The sequence below is a fragment of the Borostomias antarcticus genome (genome assembly GCF_949987555.1).
Source record: "Borostomias antarcticus genome assembly, chromosome: 11".
NCBI lineage: Eukaryota > Metazoa > Chordata > Actinopteri > Stomiiformes > Stomiidae > Borostomias > Borostomias antarcticus.
The window spans coordinates 544,271-558,133 of record NC_140244.1 but is presented as its reverse complement, the minus strand read 5'-3'; the positions used below and the strand labels follow the sequence as shown (position 1 = coordinate 558,133).

The 13,863-nt window shown below is 45.0% G+C and overlaps 1 protein-coding gene across 1 annotated transcript in view; it reads right to left on the bottom strand.

The window, feature by feature from the left end:
- Window positions 1–9,532: 9,532 nt before the first annotated feature.
- LOC311315092 (uncharacterized protein) overlaps window positions 9,533–13,863 on the bottom strand; it is a gene marked incomplete at its 5' end in the record, with an annotated part of 28,280 nt that continues 23,949 nt past the window's right edge. Inside the window, 2 exons of the mRNA XM_084445693.1 lie at window positions 9,533–9,826; window positions 10,618–10,882. The remainder of the gene's footprint in view (window positions 9,827–10,617; window positions 10,883–13,863) is intronic.

Genomic DNA, 13,863 nt, shown 5'->3' with positions numbered 1-13,863 from the left:
GTTCCTCCTGTGATACTAGAGGCAGGGCGGAGTTCCTCAGGGCTCCCTCCTGGGTCCAGTGCACATTAGCGCACGCATAGCTCAACGAGCCGCCTCGCACGTAAATCTCCCTCCTCTGGCTGTGGCGGCCGTCCACCGCGCTCCTCTGGAAGCACTTTGTACAGAACGAGAGGAAGGGAGAGGAAAAGAGGGGACAACATTTGTTGTCAATTTAGCTCCGCTCGGATGAAAGCGAACCCAGTGGATTTATGGCACCTTGGCTGAGGCAGACATGTGTTGGCGGAATGCGTGATCACATGGATGTGAATACTGAGCGAGCTTCCACAGAGACGGCCTCATATTTCACGTATCGTTGTGAGTTGTACGTTGGGGTTTAGTCTATGATGTGCCATAATAGGAGGCGTATTTATTCTATTTAAAGAGACGTGCCAGTCTAGTCAGTTGTGTCGTTGCAGACGGGTAGTTTGCTAATCCAGCCCTGCTAAACGGCATGTCCCTGAAAACACTGTAGGCCATGATGAATCGTCATTTTGCAATGCTGAGACACCATACTGTATTCTTCATCAAAGCAGGAAATGACAGGCAAAACACAATGATAGGTGGCATTTTTCGGCATTAGGAAACATTAAAACTGTCCATTAAACCCTCCTCCCACAAAGCAAATGGCCGCCAGTCTGAATCAAAGTTAAGCTACTGCACTGTAGGTCACCAGAAGCGTGTAGAACCAGACTAAGTCCCAGCTTAACTCCAAGTCCAGGTAGCTAAAACATGATACCTGGATTCCTACAGGTTCAGGCACTGCATATCTCGCTATTCCCCTGGTGCAGAGAGGGTTATGTTGGAATACAAAAAAGGCACATGAGGCAGCCAAACCATAAGGCCTAAATAATGTAATTTTCATTCTCAGGATGACTCCTCATCGCCAGAGAAATCATGCCAAGCGTGCGTGAGTTGAAACTGTGTTTAAGGATTCCACAGAAATGCTATTTTCTCCCCAAACACTCAGGGTTGACTGAATTTGGGAGGCGTTGAAGCACAAGGTTTGCATTTTCTGAGAAAACAACATGTTTTGAGGCAGATGCTATGATAATGTTAAGCCCCACTCACATTTGTGTAAAATGGTGGAATAGTGTGAACACAAATTAAATGCCTTACCTCAACTACTGTACTGTACTATAGACAACTTCTTTTCAACTACTGACACTCTTCTTTTTGCTATAGCAAACAGTAGCTAAAGTCACGCCAACTACACTTCCCTGAATGACTCAATGAAAGTTTTCCCATAAAGTAAATAGCACACTGCTAAATACGATGATGACATGGCTTCAAAAGGTTGAAACACGGCTTTTGTCTTATCCACAATAGAGCTCAAGATTTTGCGAATTTTGAATGTAAATGATAATCATTCTGCTACTCAGGGCTTTGCTCAGTTCAAAACCAATCTAGCTATAAAACTTTAAAAAACTGGCTGATGTTTCTGCACAAGCTCCGAAAGAGAGTCACATTTTTGCTGGCTAGTGGAACCATTTCAATAATCCTCAAAGCGGTTTGGAACTCCAGCTTTTGGAAGTTGGAATGCATTGCATAACCTGATTATGTGTTTTGCTGTGTGGGTATGCTTGCGCTTGTCTGTGTGTGTTGCAACTGTATACTGTATTCTGTTTGTCTGTGCCTATTTTAATGTGTTTGCTACATTTAAGATAATGACTTGTACATTCCTGGTGCTTTCTTTATTTCAAGTGTTTAAGATGGCCGCCTATCCAATGCCAGTATAGGCCTCAGGCTAGGCCGTAACCAGGGGCTTGTGTTCATTTCAATCAGGCCAGTAATCACTCACAACCAGCAGTGCGGAACAATAAAAATCCAAAATTACATTCTGGCTAGTGAAAGGTATGCCAGGATCCAAGGTACTAACATTCTCTTTTTCAATGCTCTTTCAATGGTGTGTCTCTAACCCCCGTTCTCCCCTCTCTCCTACTTTCTCTCTCTCTCTCACAAACTCTCTCACTTTCTCTCCTTCTTCCCTTTCCTATCTCTCTCTCTCTCTCACACACACACACACACACACACATCTGGGGTACATCAGCATGCACTGTTCCACATGTGTTTGTGCTTAAAGCTCCGGTTCTCTCTTTGCTCACGGCTTCTGTGCCAACGGTTCTGCCTCGACCAGACCTGGACTGTTCTGTTCTGACTCCTCACAGTTCCAGGAAGTACTCCTCTGTCATTTTCCAGATAGGCACCGCAGCACCATGACAACTCACCCACAGGGGGCCATGGGAAATGTAGTCCTTACCATCAAGTGTCCTGACTAGTATGACAAGTTGTCTGTAAAACAATGTTCCTCTCAGTTAGAAAGTAGATATCTTAAGTGTCAGCCATTTTGTAAAACTGGCAAGAGCACAGTTATAAGAAGTCATATAGTATAGTTCCAAATTATTTTTATTTACATGTTTAAATAACATTATGACAGACAGATGTTCTTTGTGTGTGTGTGTGTGTGTGTGCGTGTGTGTGCACGCGCATATTCATGCATGCTTAAAGCTGTATCCCTGTTTGCCCTCTGCGAATAAGGTACACACTCATCTCAACCCTCTCAATCAACTGGGTGAAACCAGCTTATTCACGGGCGGATGCTTGCCCGGCGACAAGACATGACCTCATATGTGCGTTTCCACGGCGAAACACACAACCGTGGCGACACACAAACCCTCACACACGGAGTACAGTGAGCACTGTGTTTCCTTCCAAACAAATTCTGACAAGCCCCGCCCCCTTCTAGACCAGGGCTAATTCAGTTGTCGTTTTTCAAGTGGCCGATTCATGGAGGGTCCGGGGCAGTGTAACCAGTCCCCTCTGAGACGGGTCAGGTTGTGGATAAGAGGGAACAGGAGAGGTCTTCTCTTCCTGACAGAGGGGGCTGTTTTAGGAGAGACGGCCCTCAGGGGGTTACTATCACTAGTTAGCAGTGATGAGAACGACCCCTCCAACCAAAACAAACAACCTGCGAATCACAGAATTACATAACAAACCCTCTGTTTATCTCATGAAAAGGCATCTGTGCGACCCTGCGTGTGGAAGGTTGTGTGTGTGTGTGCGTGTGTGCGTGTGTGTGTGTGTGTGTGTGTGTGTGCGCATGCGCTGAGAGTGTTTGTGCCAAGAGTGTGTGAGTGAGGTCAAAGGGAGTATATTTGTGTCCGCACGCCCTCTCACGAAACAGGCCACCCTCAAGGTTTCGCTCGGTGATAATGATTATATCCCATCCCTAGATGACTCTTGACCCATTGGACCGAAGGGTCACACAGAGTTAACCCCTCCTCCTCCCACTGCTGCAGCCGGTGGCTGGAACTATTATCCGTCACAATTGGTAAATCAAATCAAATCAAACTTTATTTGTATAGAGCATTTCATACACAGAAGCAACACAATGCGTTTTACAGAGAGTAATGGGAGAGTGGGCGTTGGTAAGTATTTCTGCCATGTCACATATTCTTCCATCCCTTCGTTGTTTGGAATACTTTAATAATAATCTGATCCCAAATCTATTATATGTCATGGAAAATACAACGTTGGACTGTATCTTATCAACCAGCTGGATGGATGCCTGCATGGCCCAAACAGAACGTGCGGAAAATAACACCAGCTTGTGTTCTATTAGCGTTCAAGAGAGAACTCGCCACCAACTGTCATTAAGCCAGACTTCTGACTTCCTGTTTACAGCCAAACCTTCGGGCCAAAACCAGAGCAGCACAGTTTTCAAAAGGACATGTTGTTGTTGGAAAGGCAGACCAAGGTGATTTTAAGACAAGGTGAAACCTTGTATTCAAATCAATGATCAGTGTGTGATGGACAGTGTTCCCCTCAGTTGTGTTGGGTTACGGTGGGTTTTCAGATGAATATGCACAGCGATGCTCGTCTATTTGTGCAGGCTAGGAACTTCAAGAGGAACCTTGGGTTGAAATAAATCTGTCATAGTCGGGGAGACGTCGAGAGCGACAAGGAGAGCCAAGATTTACATGAGTCCCACAAACCGAGATGTCAGTGGATTGGATATTACACAGTCTGTCTTTCATTCGAGGATCATTTGAGAAGCTTCTGGAGGGGAAAGAGTCGTTGCTTCTGCAGCGCTGTGGTAACTCACCTCATCCACCCAACATGTTTGATCCAACTTCTATCCGATCTTATCCTGTCTGTTATACCAAATAGGAGAGGAAGGTATCTCTCCTTACATGTTGCTATATCACTGTCTAAATCATCCTAATGCATAACTGCTTGCCAATGAACAGGGTTAAAGGGTGAAACCAGAGCCTGGTTAGAATAGGGGACAGTAGACTGGAGATGCATGGTTAGAATAGGGGACAGTAGACTGGAGATGCATGGTTAGAATAGGGGACAGTAGACTGGAGATGCGTGGTTAGAATAGGGGACAGTAGACTGGAGATGCATGGTTAGAATAGGGGACAGTAGACTGGAGATGCATGGTTAGAATAGGGGACAGGAGACTGGAGATGCATGGTTAGAATAGGGGACAGTAGACTGGAGATGCGTGGTTAGAATAGGGGACAGTAGACTGGAGATGCATGGTTAGAATAGGGGACAGTAGACTGGAGATGCATGGTTAGAATAGGGGACAGTAGACTGGAGATGCATGGTTAGAATAGGGGACAGTAGACTGGAGATGCATGGTTAGAATAGGGGACAGTAGACTGGAGATGCGTGGTTAGAATAGGGGACAGTAGACTGGAGATGCATGGTTAGAATAGGGGACAGTAGACTGGAGATGCATGGTTAGAATAGGGGACAGGAGACTGGAGATGCATGGTTAGAATAGGGGACAGTAGACTGGAGATGCATGGTTAGAATAGGGGACAGTAGACTGGAGATGCATGGTTAGAATAGGGGACAGTAGACTGGAGATGCATGGTTAGAATAGGGGACAGTAGACTGGAGATGCATGGTTAGAATAGGGGACAGAGGAGATGCATGGTTAGAATAGGGGACAGTAGACTGGAGATGCCTGGTTAGAATAGGGGGACAGTAGACTGGAGATGCATGGTTAGAATAGGGGACAGGAGACTGGAGATGCATGGTTAGAATAGGGGACAGTAGACTGGAGATGCATGGTTAGAATAGGGGACAGTAGACTGGAGATGCATGGTTAGAATAGGGGACAGTAGACTGGAGATGCATGGTTAGAATAGGGGACAGTAGACTGGAGATGCATGGTTAGAATAGGGGACAGTAGACTGGAGATGCATGGTTAGAATAGGGGACAGTAGACTGGAGATGCATGGTTAGAATAGGGGACAGTAGACTGGAGATGCGTGGTTAGAATAGGGGACAGTAGACTTTAGATGCAGACTGTTTTTAAAGACAGAGTCCTGCAGCTTTTCTCATCAGTCTGGTTTATTTTTGAAGCTGTAGTTTTCATGACATGAAAGCAGACAGTGATGATGAGTGGAATAAACGTGATAAGTTACCGTTCCAACCGCTGCCCTGCGGTCAGCTGACCACCTGCTGCTGGAGGTGCCGAGGTCTGGGCTCAGGACCAGAGGGGACAGGGCCTTCACTACAGCAGCCCCCAGACTCTGGAATACCCCCCCCCCCCCCACAGTAGAGCAGCCCCCAGACTCTGGAATACCCCCCCCCCCCACATTAGAGCAGCCCCCAGACTCTGGAATAGCCCCCCCCCCCCCCCCCACATTAGAGCAGCCCCCAGACTCTGGAATAACCCCCCCCCCCACATTAGAACAGCCCAGACTGTGGAATACCCCCCCCCCCCCCCCACATTAGAACAGCCCAGACTGTGGAATACCCCCCCCCCCCACATTAGAACAGCCCAGACTCTGGAATACCCCCCCCCCCACATTAGAGCAGCCCAGACTGTGGAATACCCCCCCCCCCCCCCACATTAGAACAGCCCAGACTCTGGAATACCCCCCCCCCACATTAGAACAGCCCAGACTGTGGAATACCCCCCCCCCCCCATTAGAGCAGCCCAGACTGTGGAATACCCCCCCCCCCCCATTAGAGCAGCCCAGACTCTGGAATACCCCCCCCCCCCACATTAGAACAGCCCAGACTCTGGAATACCCCCCCCCCCACATTAGAACAGCCCCCAGACTGTGGAATACCCCCCCCCCCCACATTAGAACAGCCCAGACTCTGGAATACCCCCCCCCCCCCCACATTAGAACAGCCCAGACTCTGGAATACCCCCCCCCCCCCCACATTAGAACAGCCCAGACTCTGGAATACCCCCCCCCCCCACATTAGAACAGCCCAGACTGTGGAATACCCCCCCCCCCCCACATTAGAGCAGCCCAGACTGTGGAATACCCCCCCCCCCACATTAGAACAGCCCAGACTCTGGAATACCCCCCCCCCCCCCCCCCCCACATTAGAACAGCCCAGACTGTGGAATACCCCCCCCCCCACATTAGAGCAGCCCAGACTGTGGAATACCCCCCCCCCCACATTAGAACAGCCCAGACTGTGGAAAGGGCCATGGTTTATCCTGACCCCGATCCACTGATGTGACCAGGAAAAACTCTGCGTCCTAATTAAAGATTTGGTAAAGAAATACTGATAGTTTTAACTACATTATGTAGAGTTATTGGATCAGATAACCTGCTGTTCATAATTACTTTCAAACACACGGTGCCCTTGATATTTTCGTGAACGATCCCAAAAAGTTACTTTCATAGTGTGCAAACTTACATAGTACATAAAAGGGAAAGAAAAACTTCATTTATATATATCCAAACCTAAGTTTAGTAGTCATCCATCAACCTTTTATGAGAAGCTAGCTACAGTAGGACGGCCTGTCCTTCCTGGGGGCTGTGTCCTGCATGCTCAAAATAACATTCATTCAAAACACACATTCACTCTCAAATATCTTTCTCACACACACAAACACACACACGCACACACACAAACGCACACATGCATGCACGCAAACACGTGCTTTAAGCGAAGGCCCTGCTAAGGTTATACGGCCTCAAGAACTGTTTTCATGTATTTGTTTTTGTGTTACATGATGTGTGTGTGTGTGTGTGTGTGTGTGTGTGTGTGTGTGTGTGTGTGTTTCAGACCACCAGAGATGGACACACAGGGGTTTTCTGTGCTGGTCATTCACATTAAACACCATTCCATTACCAGCCCTTTCCAGGAAACACAAATGCTAATCAAAACAATGATAGAATGCATGTTGCATAAAGCATTTTCTCCTTCGCTCTCATTTTTTCGCCCCAGAAACCGCAACATGTGTCTGCATAATGTCCAGCTGTAGACGAGCCCCTCCCCGCTCCACCGTAATAGCACGTCTAGAGAAGCCAACCTCCGAGCTGCATCGCTCTCTCAACCCCCACGCTCACCACAGGCCCGACGCACAGTGACTTGGCAATAACCCCACCGCGTTTCTCTCCTCTTTTATTCAAGTGCCATGAACACATTATCCTGTCCGCTGATCTACATCAAGACTTTATCTGCACCAAAACCTCTCTCTGTCATGTCCCCGTAACACTCACACTCACGTTTATAACTCTAATGAAAACAGTCCACCTTAAAGAGGAAATACAGTAAGCATGGCTGTTACGAAACTCGTACAAACGTCGATTGAACGCTTCACGTTGTCCCAATACATTTAACAAGGTCATGGAAAAGAAAAAACTATGGCAGCTCTTCTGGCACAAAACTAAAAAGCCTTTATTCTTGGGCTAGTTCGTGATGAACATATAAAAATGCCTCCATGTTTCGGCCAAGAGGCCTTGGTCAGGGCAGATCGTTCCATTATTACTGGTCTATCTGTAGTCCAATTCCCCATGGCCTGTTTACCCATTTACAGTAAGATCAAGGGTGTTACTGTAGCTCCAGGTACAGTAGCAGTGCTGTGATGTTGTTCTGCCCACTCATTGACCTGTGGTCACCAGGGACTTGGTCTCGGGCCTCGGAGGGGAAACACACACATTATGGCCATTATGGCGCAGGCCCAGAGGGAACCAGCAGGAACAAGACATCCATTTTATAACGTGATTGATGCACCTACAGTGAAATCCAAAGATGGCAGCTTTTGGTACTTTTGCACCTTGCAAGAAACCTGTGTTGATTATACCGCAAGGGTTAATTAAGACTAAGATCATTGTTCAGATGGAGAGAGCAGGGAGAGTTATGGTTGCAGTTTGAGGGGGATGTACAGTAGATTGTGCATGGCAGTAAAAAGATGGCCTGCACTGTGAGAATTGAAAGGAAGTGAACTTGAGGTCTCAACCACTAATACATTTTGAATGAAAGAAATAGAAAATGAATAGTATATGGTTTCCTCAGTGATGGGTTACAGACGGTCCCTCCTCCCCAGCTGAAGCTTAAGTTGTGGGTACGGTTTTGGTGGGTCCTTGTAAAATATCCTAGGTTTGGTGGACCATAACACGATCCAAATGTCTGAGAATATCCAAGCGCCGCGGGCCGATGCCGTCTCTCTTCAGAACTCGCGTGCCAGCATTGTAAGTCTTAGCCTAGGAATCTGACACTGGACAATTAGGCAGTCTGAAAAAAAATGAAGAAATATAGTCACCCATTAAAACTGCTGTATAAACATTGAAATATTTATACTGTAGCTAAAATCAAGAGGTATAAGTGATGTCTTTGTAGAATGCTGTTATACAGCAACAATGATTCTGATTGTATTTTAGCGCGTGCTAGGATCCAATCAGAAAGGTATTCCATGCACCAGCTAAGCTAACTGCAGGAAGCTAACTTTCTATTCCATCTGGCCTCAAGTTCTGTTTATCTCTCTTTATGTTAGAGATGACTGTATGGAATAGGCAGCCTTCAGAAGTGCTCTCTCCTCCATATAGGCTACAAATGTTTGCACCATAATGACCCGTTGATTTGCCTAATAACTTTTGATTTTGTACTTTTTATTAAAGGATTTCATGATTAATATGGCAAGCCAAGCTCTTTCACTGAAAATATGTTGTGAATTCGCCAAACTGCTGTAACTACAATTGGAACCATTCAAATCGGAACCATAATCAAATGCAACAAGAACGGAGGCTTTTCGATATATATGCACATCAATGTTGTTCAATTATGTTTAGTGTCCAAAGTAATGTTGAAAAGCACCTCATGCCTACAGTGAAACATGGTGGTGGATCTTTAATGCTCATTTGCATCCACAGGCCCGGCGGACATGGCGAACCATGAAGAAGTCCAGCATGTACCAAAACATTTTGCCCCAAAACCTTGTTCCCTTGGCCTCAAAGCTCTGGCAGGAAATTAGATTGCATATTTATTTTTTTCATTTGTTTATGTTTACAGGGACAATGCACACCAATCAACATTACTGTCAATGTGCCAGGTTTAGCTGGGTAGCTTGTTTCCAGCTGCAGTCCATGGGCAAGGTCTTAAGTGGCAGATAAATACATAATAAAGAGCCATCGTGTCACCTAAATCTCTCTTCTCCAAACACACTGTTATGTTGTTTGACACAATTTGAAACAGCTTGTTTATGGTCCATTAAGAATGTCAGAAATAAACCAAATCATTCATTCATTCATTCATTCATTCATTCATTCATTCATTCATTCATTCATTCATTCATTCATTCTTTCATTCATTCATTCATTCATTCATTCATTCATTCATTCATTCATTTACTTAAGTCATCCAAAGGCACTGGGCATCTGTCAAAGAGGGAAAGCTTCACCGACAATGATGTAATGATGGATCTTTCAATGATCCCCCCAAAAACGTTACGTCCAAAACAACTAAGAAATGGTTGACAGATCAGATCAATGTCCGGAAGTTTCCATCTCAGTCTCCGGACCTGAAACCAAATGAACATTTGTGGTGAGTTCAAAAAAGCAATAAGCCAAAGAATCTGAAGGAACTAGAACAATTCTTCATGGAGGGGTATTCACAGTGTTATGGTTGTAGACAGTTCAATTTCCATTCAATTCAAGTTGTACATTTCAGTTCGATTTCAGCAATGAAAAAATCCTCACAGGATCCAACATTTATTCGGATTTCAGAAATGTCCCACATCACCAAAAAACTGGGACGACCTCAACCCTTGTATTTACCAGCCCTTTTTACTCTTACGAATTTCTTTGAGGACAAATGATGCATTGAGTAGTGTGTAGGCGAAGCATTCCATCGCCTAACTCTTTCACAGATGCCGAGGGCCTTTGCATGACTTAAGTCAAACTACATAACAGTGTGTTTGGAGAAGAGAGATTTATGTGACACGATGGCTCTACACTGGAAGCTGAGACAAGAGGCGTGCCATGGGGAAAGTGGGGAGAAACGCTAGAACGTTCCTGTCTGTGCTTTGATTTCTGTTCCATTGTGTTTTTATGGTCAAATATGCATCATTGATGGTCATTGATGATCAAGGCTGGTTTTCCATTGACATTAACAAATATAATTGTATGCCAAAGCTAGTTTGATCCTCTGCTTGATCTGACCAAGAGAGATTCTTTTTATCTGTCACATGCAATGTACAGTTTATAGTCAGAGTGAAAAGTTGCTGCCGGCTCCAAGATTATGCTCAATACAGATTAACTCCAATACTCAATTACAAACTAAAAGAGACCCTGAGATCTGCTGTTCCCGTACCAGGTGGCGATATTCCCAGTCAGGATGCTCTTGATCTGGAAGCTCCGTCGAATCTGGCGGGACGCTCTGAATTTCCTCAGTTGTCTGAGGTGGTCCAGTCTCTGACGTGCTTCCCTCACCACAATGTCTATGTGTGTTGACCATGACAGGTCCTTGAAGGTACGTGAAGCTGTCCACTCTCTCCACAGGGGTCCCGTTGATGATTAGAGGGGTGCATCTGGAGGGCATCCCAGGAGGGCCTCTGGAGGGCATCCCAGGAGGGCATCTGGGATGGGAGAAACACAGAGGACACGTTCCAGCGACGACCGCGGAAGCATGTGTGTGTGTGTGTGTGTGTTGTGTGCTCCATGTCGCCACTCATTTCTATGTGTGTTGGTGTGTAATTGTGTGGCCAATAAAACAACTGTGTAATGTAATGTATTGCACACATACACACACACACACAGACACACAAACACGCATGCACGCACACGCATGCACGCACACACGCACACACACACACACACACACACACACACACACACACACACACACACACACACACACACACACACTCCTCCATGCAAATACTCTACTCAAGAGAACGTAGGGTTTAATACAGATAGACAGAAAACAAGCTCATGATTTAGAAATACTTAAGTGTAAATGGTTGGCCATATTAGCGTCTGTTAGCTAGCTTAGCGTTGCATGCATTAGCTTAACATTGGTATAGCTAGCACTGTGTTAGCAGTGAGCTCATTCTCTGATCTCTGCTGGCCTTGACGGTCGTGAGCTAACCTTGTTCTCGCTGGGGCTGCTGACATGAAGCAGTGCTGACTGGAATCACACTGTTCTTATTGTAGGCTACAGCAGAAGATAACTGACATGAAGCAGTGCTGACTGGAATTACACTGTTCTTACTGTAGGCTACAGCAGAAGATAACTGACATGAAGCAGTGCTGACTGGAATCACACTGTTCTTACTGTAGGTTACAGCAGAAGATAACTGACATGAAGCAGTGCTGACTGGAATCACACTGTTCTTATTGTAGGCTACAGCAGAAGATAACTGACATGAAGCAGTGCTGACTGGAATCACACTGTTCTTACTGTAGGCTACAGCAGAAGATAACTGACATGAAGCAGTGCTGACTGGAATCACACTGTTCTTATTGTAGGCTACAGCAGAAGATAACTGACATGAAGCAGTGCTGACTGGAATCACACTGTTCTTATTGTAGGCTACAGCAGAAGATAACTGACATGAAGCAGTGCTGACTGGAATCACACTGTTCTTACTGTAGGCTACAGCAGAAGATAACAGCAGAAGATAACTGTATCTCTCTTTATCTCCATTTATTTCCCTTTGCCACTGCAAAGCAAGATATCAAAGAATTGTCTATGGACACCGTTTTCTTTTTTGAGGTCCTATGTCCAATTCCTGGTATTCTGGTCTGTTAGAGCAGGTAGAGTGCTATGTAAGTTAAGTAAGTAGCCTTGAGAACTAGTTCTGGAGCCTAGTGGCCCATAGGGTAGGAGCCTATCTCCTGATTCCTTAGCGTGAGGCAGCTTGATGTACAAGTCCACCCCCTGGACATGACGCTAGTATGTCAGAGGGACTCACCCCCAATCCAACCCTTGATGCTGAGTGTCAAAGTGTCAAGCAGGGAGGCATTGGGTATCTTTTTTTTTTTTTTTAATAGTCTTTGGTAGGACTCGGCCGGGGATCGAACTCACAACCTCCCTGTCTCAGGGCGGACACTTTAACCACAAGGCCACTGAGCTGGTCAAGGAGCTAGAGTGCTACAGTAGGAGTTAATCCAGGCGGATGATGATAGCAGTGGTTGTTTGAGGGAAAACTGAGCAGCGTTGGTTTCCTGCATACTTTTATATTATTTCACCTGAGGGAGGAGGCGGAGCCAAAGACGGAGCAATTGTGCATTTTTTTCTCGCTTTGGCTGAACAAACTTATTTCAATATGCAAATGACTGCCATGACATCATCTAAAGATCAGGCCAATAGCTACTTTTCTGGAAAAAGGTTGGCAGCACTGATTCACAATATCAATTTTCATGTTCATCTTAAAGCACATTAGCCTATTATGCTGGTGGGGGGGGATTTGTTTTCATACATCTGATACCCATGCAACAACACCATCTTGACATACTGTGCCGCATCGGTTTCTGTCTTTTCTATTGCCAATACATTTGATTCCACTTGAGGAGCGCTGAGAAGAAGACTGGGCTAGCCTACTTATTGTGTTGCCAGTGACAACAAATACCTCCACACTGTTGTGAGCTGGGAAAGCTATCTGGGTGTACCTTGGGAGAGTAAAGCGTTTGGGTTGCCAGGTACCACACAATCCCACATTGTTCTTCTCTGCTCTCTGTTTTTTCCACAATGTCGTCCCCTCCCTTCACAAGTGGGGGAAAACTAGTTTTTCATTCATCGAAATCTAACTAGGATGACCTTGAAAGTGAATGAGAAAGGGGTGTCAGAGAAAGATTATGTATTTGTGAATAAGTGTTACCCTTTGCATGAAAGAATATTAAATGAAAATGAAATGGATGCCTTTGTTTGTCTTAGTTTTCTTTACTGACGGAAATGGTCTTTGCACCACTTAAAATACATTTTAGTACAATGTTATTTCATAGTAAATAACATTGTACTAAAGGTTTACATAGTAAACCCTGGCAAAGAAGAACTCTGTGTTTGATATACATTGATTGTACTAATACTTTTTCACATGGTGCTTATTTTAGATCTAAATTCGCCTGAAGAAATGTGTTGAAGAGAGGCAGAACCTCAAAACTTCAAACTCAGGAAGAAAAAACTGACATTGAAATCTTACTGACCATAACGCCGGCTACACTCTTCAATTACAGGTACGTCAGGATTGGGAAGGATACTTTTAAAAAGCAATCCCTTCTAGTTACAAGTTACTTGTTAATTATTTTATTTTTTATCGGTAACGTTATTCGATTACCACAATGAGGGAAACATCAGTGCTTTTACGAGTCAAAATAAAGGTTTGAAATTAAATTAAATGAAACAATTTAAAAGTAAAGTAAGATATTACTTTCAGTTACTTTTGGATTACTTTTAAACAAACCCCTTTATTTAACCGGATAAACAACTAACTTCCATTCTGCTGCCATGCGGCTTTCACTCCTCCTCCTTACTTGGGGGAGAGTCGTTGGCGCACTGCGTGCGTAGTAGATAATATATATTTCATTTAATTTCAAACCTTTAATATAACTATACGTA